Consider the following 8,043-nt stretch of genomic DNA (forward strand, 5'->3'; position numbering starts at 1 on the left):
GAGCTGATGAACAGAGAAACATAAAGGAAGGAGTGAGTAAAACAAAATGGCTGGATTAATTGGAAGTATTGGGTCATTTGATGAATCAATAGAAAAGTGGAGTGCCTATACTGAACGTTTTAACTACTTTGTGCTGGCAAACGACATCAAAGACGGAGCTATAGTGCCGACCTTTCTGAGTGTCATGGGTGTGAAAACGTTTAATCTGCTTCAGAGTTTGACACAGCCAGACAAACCAGGTGACAAATCCTATTAGGAAATAGTGAAGTTACTCAAAGAGCAATTCCGCCTATACCACTGATTATCGCTGAGAGATTTCAATTCCACAAAAGAAATCCGCAAGATGGCGAATCTATCTCTCAGTTTGTGGCAGTGTTGAAACGGTTATCTGAACATTGTGAGTTTGGCCAGTCACTGAGTGACACTACTAATTGAAAGTAACTTAACTTTACAGAAGGCTATAGAGATCAGCACATCTATAGAAATGGTCGCAGGGGTGGATCTACCGGGAAAAAGCTGTGCCACCCCACCTGCCACCCCAGAATTATCACAGAATAAAATCTAAATGTAAGCAGTGTTTCATGTCCTACTTTTCAGCGGCAGCGATGACAGCGTAACACAAAATGATGGCAAAAAACACGTCTTTCAAAAAAATGTGCACGATGGTTGCACGCACGCACGCGCAGCGCGCGCAGTGTATTGGACTCTTATAAATCCGTTCTTTTTGAGTCAAAAACACAGGCGTGGCCCAGTTCGCTAATGAATTGTTTTACATTTGTTCGTGAATCAGATAATTACTGCTTCTCAGCTAACTCAAAAGTCCTCTGAAAAAATCGAATCCCATCCGGATCTGTCTGAGATTCATCGGGTAATTGTTTGATCCGATTCTCTGACCGTTTACTCTACTTTCATCATGGATATAGGCCTTTATGCCGTATCCGACGAAGCAATAATAGCATGAATTCAATAAGAAAATGCCGTTCATGGAAACTAATAGCAGAGTTAGGTAAGAATCTGATCATATTGAAGTTTTGTCAATTGTTAACAAAATGTAACTGATTTTAGTTGGCTCATATTCCCAAACCATTCATTCAGTGCTCAAAACAAAGACACATTTCTCAAAAAGTTTAACACTGAGTAAGTTTAACATTAAGTAGCAAAACTGATGACACACCAATCAGAATCTCTGCATCCAGCAACAGAGAAATGAGAGAAATGAGAGAAATGAACAAATCATTTACATGGGTATTGTACTTACACTTACAGTATAATTACATAGTACAGTAAAAGTACATTAGATGATGGAAATTTCACTATTCTATATGTACAGTAAACTGTAGCACATGTTGTACACCTTCAAAAGTGTGACTACCAAGCCTGCTGCATTAATACCAGTAATAACTACATTGAAACGTTTGAAAAATAAATTTATGCTGGCTTGTCTTAAAGTCTTGTTTAACATAAACATATTTAACACAATTAGATGTTCTAGATGTTTACTAAAGTGTTGCTAGTTGGTTGCTAGGATATTCTGGGTGGTTGCTAGGCTGTTGCTATGCAGTTGCTTGGGTGTTGCTAGAGTATATGGATGTTAGTGTGGTATGAGTGATTACAGACATTCCCACCTCTGTTAGTAATTTAATAGAATTTAATTTAATAGAATCGCCTGTCTTCTTTAGTAATACAAGCTCAGAAACATTTATTACCTGTTGAAGTTTATTATTTATAACCTGTTTATATTGTTTATTGACTTGGTGCCATGATGGACATTGAAATGTTGTTTATTTTTCATTTAAAACAGTATAGATGATTACTTAATGGTAATGCAGTACACAGTTGTGAACACAGCTGTATATGTCAGACTATAAATCCCCAAAAACTATGCATGGGGTCTTGCTTTGGTGTTGCCACCCCTCATAGACCACATGCCACCCCTTTGCCACCCTTTAAATTATTTTCTAGATCCGCCCCTGAATGGCCGCAAAAGAGGCACAACAACTAAGTGCATCTGCCCAAGTGCACACGGTTTATTCAGACACAAGGAACAAGTCAAAATCAGAAAAGGCATGTTATCGATGCGGAAAAGTGGGACATCAGCCTGGAGATTGTTGGTGTAAGGACATGAACTTTAGAAATTGTGGCAAGAGAGGTCACATTGAGCGTGCCTGCCAAAACAAAAAGAAAACAAAAAACAAAACAAAACAAAAAAAGAAAACACTGAACCTAAAAAGAAACATCATCAGAAATTCAAACATAAGCATGTGAATCAAATGGAAAACACCCAGCAAACACAGAGTGATTCGGAAACAGAGGGGGAGGATGCTTTATGTGTCTTATCTGTTTCAGGAGATGAGCGAGGTTACTGGGTGATTGCTCTTCTAGATGGAAAACCAGTACGCATGCAGGTGGACCCAGGAGCTGAGGTTTCATTGGTGTCTGAGACGACATTTAACCCTTTCACACGTGAGTTTAAAATATTCTAGCTGAGCCCCCAAAGTGAGTTTTTTTTTAGGCGGCCGTTATTTAGAACGTATAGTCTTACGGTTTCCATGGCGACGCGTCGTGTTTCTCACGTGACACAACGCAGCCACAATAGAGCTCGGGAGTTTACGTCACTGCGCATTGCATTCTGGGTAGTCGCCACCATGTTATAGGACACGCTAAATAGCGTACAATGACAATACATACAAATCACTAGAGGAAAAAACGACTGTATTTGCGTTAATAATTTTAAAAGCTGCTTGCACTTGCTTAGAATAAATGTACTAATATTTGAATCCATTGCGTTCATTCGAGCACTCAGTCATGTGGCCAGAACACGACACATACACACTCACAGAAATCATACAACCGTCTTCTATTGTACCACATACAGGGCCGAATTAATTTCTCTTTTGCAGTTTTTAATAACTAGGTGGCACTGATATATCTGCCAGATAAAATAAACACACTATAGGTTGATCTCAGCCAGTTGATCTTGTAAGTGAACCACCGCTCTGCACATTTTGTATCTCAGATGTCTGTTGTATTCAAAAGTAAGTGCCCTGCGAACTCGAAATATTCCGCCCTGATTACAGTTCAAAGACAGCATATATGTTTCCTTCAATGAGCATTGAAGTGTGAAAGACATGAATTTAAATGGCATTTATTTACAGGGGTATATTGTGTCACACTCCTCTCTTTCGTCTGTGTGTGAAGACTATGCAGGCGGTGGCATAGCGCAAATCCAAGAATGAATATTCCTAAGTAAACTTAAACTGATTTCCACTGCTCAGGTAGTGGGGAGCAATGAACATTGTTTAGGGACCATGTTAATCGCAACACAGTTCAGTCATGGAGCTCTCTTTGACATCGGTGCCATAGATATCGGCGTGTATTTTGCTAACTATAAATGCATCGTTTTACTAGGATGTATGTGTATGTAAATGTCTGGAACCTAAAATAAGCATTATATGGTTGAAAACACGGAATAGTTGCGATAATATGACAAGCGCTCAGCGCGTCCGATCTGGCTCAGCGCCAGCCAAAGCGCCAAAGAAGATTTGAATTCAGCAGTTGATCACGTGACGCGCTGAACGTTCGAATCACACCGGTGTGATCGTACGCTCCAGGGACCAGCCAAGAATGATCACACCGGTGTGATCTTTAACCGTTAAAGTGTGTAAAGTGTGATCTTTAACACGAATAAGCACCCACTAAACATTGGAAGTCGTAGTGACGTGACCCTGACCGACGGACCCAATATAGACGTGATCTGCACCTCTATCCGACGTCCAATGTTTAGTGGGCAGGTGACTGTGAATGTACCGACTGCCTGGTCATATCCTCAGAGAGAACGTCAACCTCCTAATAGACTGACACTTTATGTTATATTGTTGTTATATTGCAATCAGTTGTTACATTGTTATCTTCAACTCATGTATATTTGCATATACATTTGAAATGAAAAAAAAAAAAAAGTGTTACTGTTGAAGTAATGTTTATTTTCTTTACTGCTTTAAATTAGGAGGGAGGAAATATGTTGTGTATTGATGAAATGCAAATTGTCCCTTCTGTGTTTCTATACCCTTCTATGTTACGTGATGAATACGCAAATGCCGTAATTAGGGGCCAAGCACCAGAGGTGCGGTGGCACCTATTGTATCCGTTGGCGTTATTATTATTCCGCTTCTTCTTCTTCTTCTTCTTCTTCCTCTTCCGCCGCAAGTCTATGGCAGCCCATAGAACCGCTTGCGGGAAAGTTGTATAATTTTGCACACTGATAGAGGACAGTCCCAACATTAACCATAGCAAGTTTGGAGTCTCTAACTCAAACTCTCTAGCGCCACCACTTGTCCAAACTTTCAAAAGATTTATGCTAATAACTTTTGAACCGTAAGCCACTCAACAAAAATTCTTTTTTCCTCTGATTCCTTGGCTTATGCCGAGTTGAATGGACACCAAAATTCAAAAATCGTAAGGTTTAGTTTTTTTCGCTATTCTCAATTGTTCGTAAAACCTACTTTTTCGAACTCGTCCTAGGCCGTTGCACCGATTGTCACAAAAATTGATCCAGTTCATCTTCAGACCATGCTGGCAAAAAGTTATGGAATTCAAGTCGATTCGTCCAGCCGTTCACGAATAACACGCGAAAGAATTCTACGAAAAGCTAGCAAAAATCAATGTGAGGCTATATCTCCGTAACAGTTTGGCATATTGACAGCAAACTTGGTGTGTGTTATAACAAGCATGACCTGAGCCTACCTGCAGTGTTTCGGTGCAGTGCCCCCCTAGTGGTCAGGAGATATGAAAAATGGCTATTTTTCTTTATAACGTCCAAAGACCAAAACTGGTCTCTTTAGATTCGGTGTGTCATACCGAGTCGAACCATATCCAATTTTCCCATGTCAGCCATTTTGGGTGTCGGCCATTTTGAATTTAGCTTTAAAATGCTGTATCTTGAGAACGGATTAGCGTATTGTTTCGACATTAACTACAAAAATGTTCGGCACCATGCCCTGAATGTACATAAAAATTTTGGGGCCAGCGCCACCTTGTGGTCAAAAGTTATAACGAAATTTCAAAAAATGCTAATAACTTTTGCGTACATTAGCCTATTGAAATGAAACTGATTTTGATAGATTCCTTCGGTCATGCTGAGAACACCGATACCAATTTTGCCAATTTTGGCTGAACTTCCTGTCCGCCATTTTGATTCATGTTGAAAACCTACTTTTTCGAACTCCTCCTAGACCGTTAGTCCAATTTTCACCAAATTTGACTCAGATCATCTTCAGACCATGCTGACAAAAAGTTATGGATTTTGTGTCGATACACGAAACCGTTTTCGTTTAGCGCATCAACGAATTTACTGGAAAGATGCCAAATTGCATCCGAGTCTGTATCTCTGCAAATCTTTGACATATTGACACCAAATTTTATATGTGCTATTGTCACCACACTCTGACCAAGCCACGTCAATTTGGTAACAGTGCCACCTATGGGTCAGAAGTAATACGCCATTCACTAAACATTAATAATGAAATTTACAAAAATGCTAATAACTTCTGTTTACATTAGCCTATTGGAATGAAACTGATGCCAATAGATTCCTTGGGTCAAGTCGAGAACATTGATACCCATTATGCCAAAATTGGCCAAACTTCCTGTCCGCCATTTTGATTAATGAACAAAACCTACTTTTTCGAACTCCTCCCAGACTGTTAGTCCGATCTTCACCAAATTTGACTCAGATCATCTTCAGACTATGCTGGCAAAAAGTTATGAATTTCGTGTCGATATACGAAACCGTTTTCGTTTAGCGCATCAACAAATTTGCTGGAAAGATGCCAAACTACATCTGAGGCTGTATCTCTGCAAAGCTTTGACATAATGACGGCAAACTTTGTGTGTGTCATTGTCATTTCACATAGAACACGTCACATCAATTTGAAAACAGCACCACCTGTTGGTCAAAAGTGATAAGCCATTAAATTATATTATTGGTTGTAATTATGGTTTTTCAGCCATTTCAACTGATATCATCCTAAAATGACTTTGGTTACTCATTGTTACAGTCGGTCTGTTGCTCCTTGCCATGCTTAGCTCCTCATTCTGTTGTGCTTGGCCCCGCAATTGCTGCTTGCAGCTATATTTTTTATTGTCTTTGCTTTTAAGAGAAATTGCCTGTGCCTTTAAGAGAAAAATAAATGGCAAGCACTAGTTGAACGCTCGTTCCTGTCTCGCGAGTAACAAGTAATATATAATATCAACCTTTCTTCCGTGTAGCGTACGATCGTACTAGTGTGATTTGAACATTCAGATCTGCGTTCATGCTGCCGCTGACCTAAAGAGAGCCGCTGTCATGTATATGAATGAAACAGTAGTCTTTTCAACCACACGGTTAATTATTTCTGTGTTACAAACATTCAAATAATCACCGAAGTACTGGGATTAAAGTTCATAGTCTGGATATAAATTCTTATATGTACGGTAGAGATCAAAATAGAGTAGATCGTCCTTTTGAAAGTTAATTTTACATTCCAAATAATGTTAAAGATTTATCGATTACGTTGTTATGCCAGTAGATGGTGAAAGGGGGCTGTTAATTTGATCATTCATTCAAAAACACTGATTCATCCAGTGAAGAACCAAGAAAATCTTGATTGAATTACTTAATCATTCTCTTACGAATTAGGCCTACATGTGATTTTGTTTAGTTGTCTAATGTTTTTTTTTTTTTTCCTTCAGAATCGTAAGAGAACCACAACTTCCATTAAAAAACAAAAACAAAACAAAACAAAACAACAACAAAAAAACAATAACAACAACCCAATTTATCCATAATCATGCAGCTCTATGTTGCAAACAGCTCTTAAGTAAATCTTGTTTTTATGTACCCTGTTAATTTTTGTCCATGGTATTCAGATGCAACTAAATGTTTAGCAAATAAAGAATCGATAAGCAGAATCGGAATCGGAATTGATAAAAATCTAACGATACCCAACCTTATCCTTCAGTTTGAAGAATTCAGTTGTGAGCAGATTAATCAAATGACTTTCTGTGTTCCTGCTTTATGATCTCTTTTTTGAGATTTGTAGCTTTGTTGTTTGATTGCATGGTATCTCTTTCGCCTGTTTTTGTGAACACTTTGTGAACAACGTTCAGTAGGGTTGGGTATCGTTAGAATTTTATCAGTTCCGAATCTGATTCTGATTCTGCTTATGATTCTGATTCTTTTTGATTCCAATGTGAATAAAAGATGATATCAAGCATATTTATTCTGATTTTCTTGGTTCTTTACTGGATGAATCAGTGTTTTTGAATGAATAATCTAATTAATAGGCCCCTTTTGCCATCTACTGGCATAACAGCGTAATTTATAAATCTTTAACATTATTTGGAATGTCAAATTAACTCTCAAAAGGACGATTTACTCTATTTTGATCTCTATCCGTACATATCAGAATTTATATCCAGACTTTGAATTTTAATCCCAGTACTTCGGTGATTATTTGAATGTTTGTAACACAGAAATAATGAACCGTGTGGTTGAAAAGACTGTGAAACTGTTTCATTAATAAACATGACAGTGGCTCTCTTTAGGTCAACGGCAGCACGAACGCAGTTTTAAACATTCAAATCACACTAGTATGATCATACTTTGCACGGAAGAAAGGATGAGGAATCAAACAGATGAATCATTGTAATATAGGAATTAAAATGCTTTGTCATATTGTTGGTGACACATCTATTGCAACATGTTTAGCTTATCACAAATATTATACTTTGCTTTTTCGACTCCTGATCACAAGTGTAGCCATTTTTGGAGCACTATGCCCTTAGATTAGCGAGCAAGGTCCCGGCAGATCACTAGGTCGGTTCCTCACAGATTTAGGATTCGATAGGCGGAATCTAAATTTTAATTTCACAAGAAGTATCCGATTCCTGACCTTAAGTATTTGATTCTGGAATCCGAATCGATTTTCGATACCCAAACCTTGCGTTCAGCCGTATCAGGAATTTTGGTCTTACAATTAAAATATAAAACTTAATTTAACTCAC

The sequence above is a fragment of the Labeo rohita genome, unplaced genomic scaffold (genome assembly GCF_022985175.1).
Source record: "Labeo rohita strain BAU-BD-2019 unplaced genomic scaffold, IGBB_LRoh.1.0 scaffold_275, whole genome shotgun sequence".
Lineage (NCBI taxonomy): Eukaryota > Metazoa > Chordata > Actinopteri > Cypriniformes > Cyprinidae > Labeo > Labeo rohita.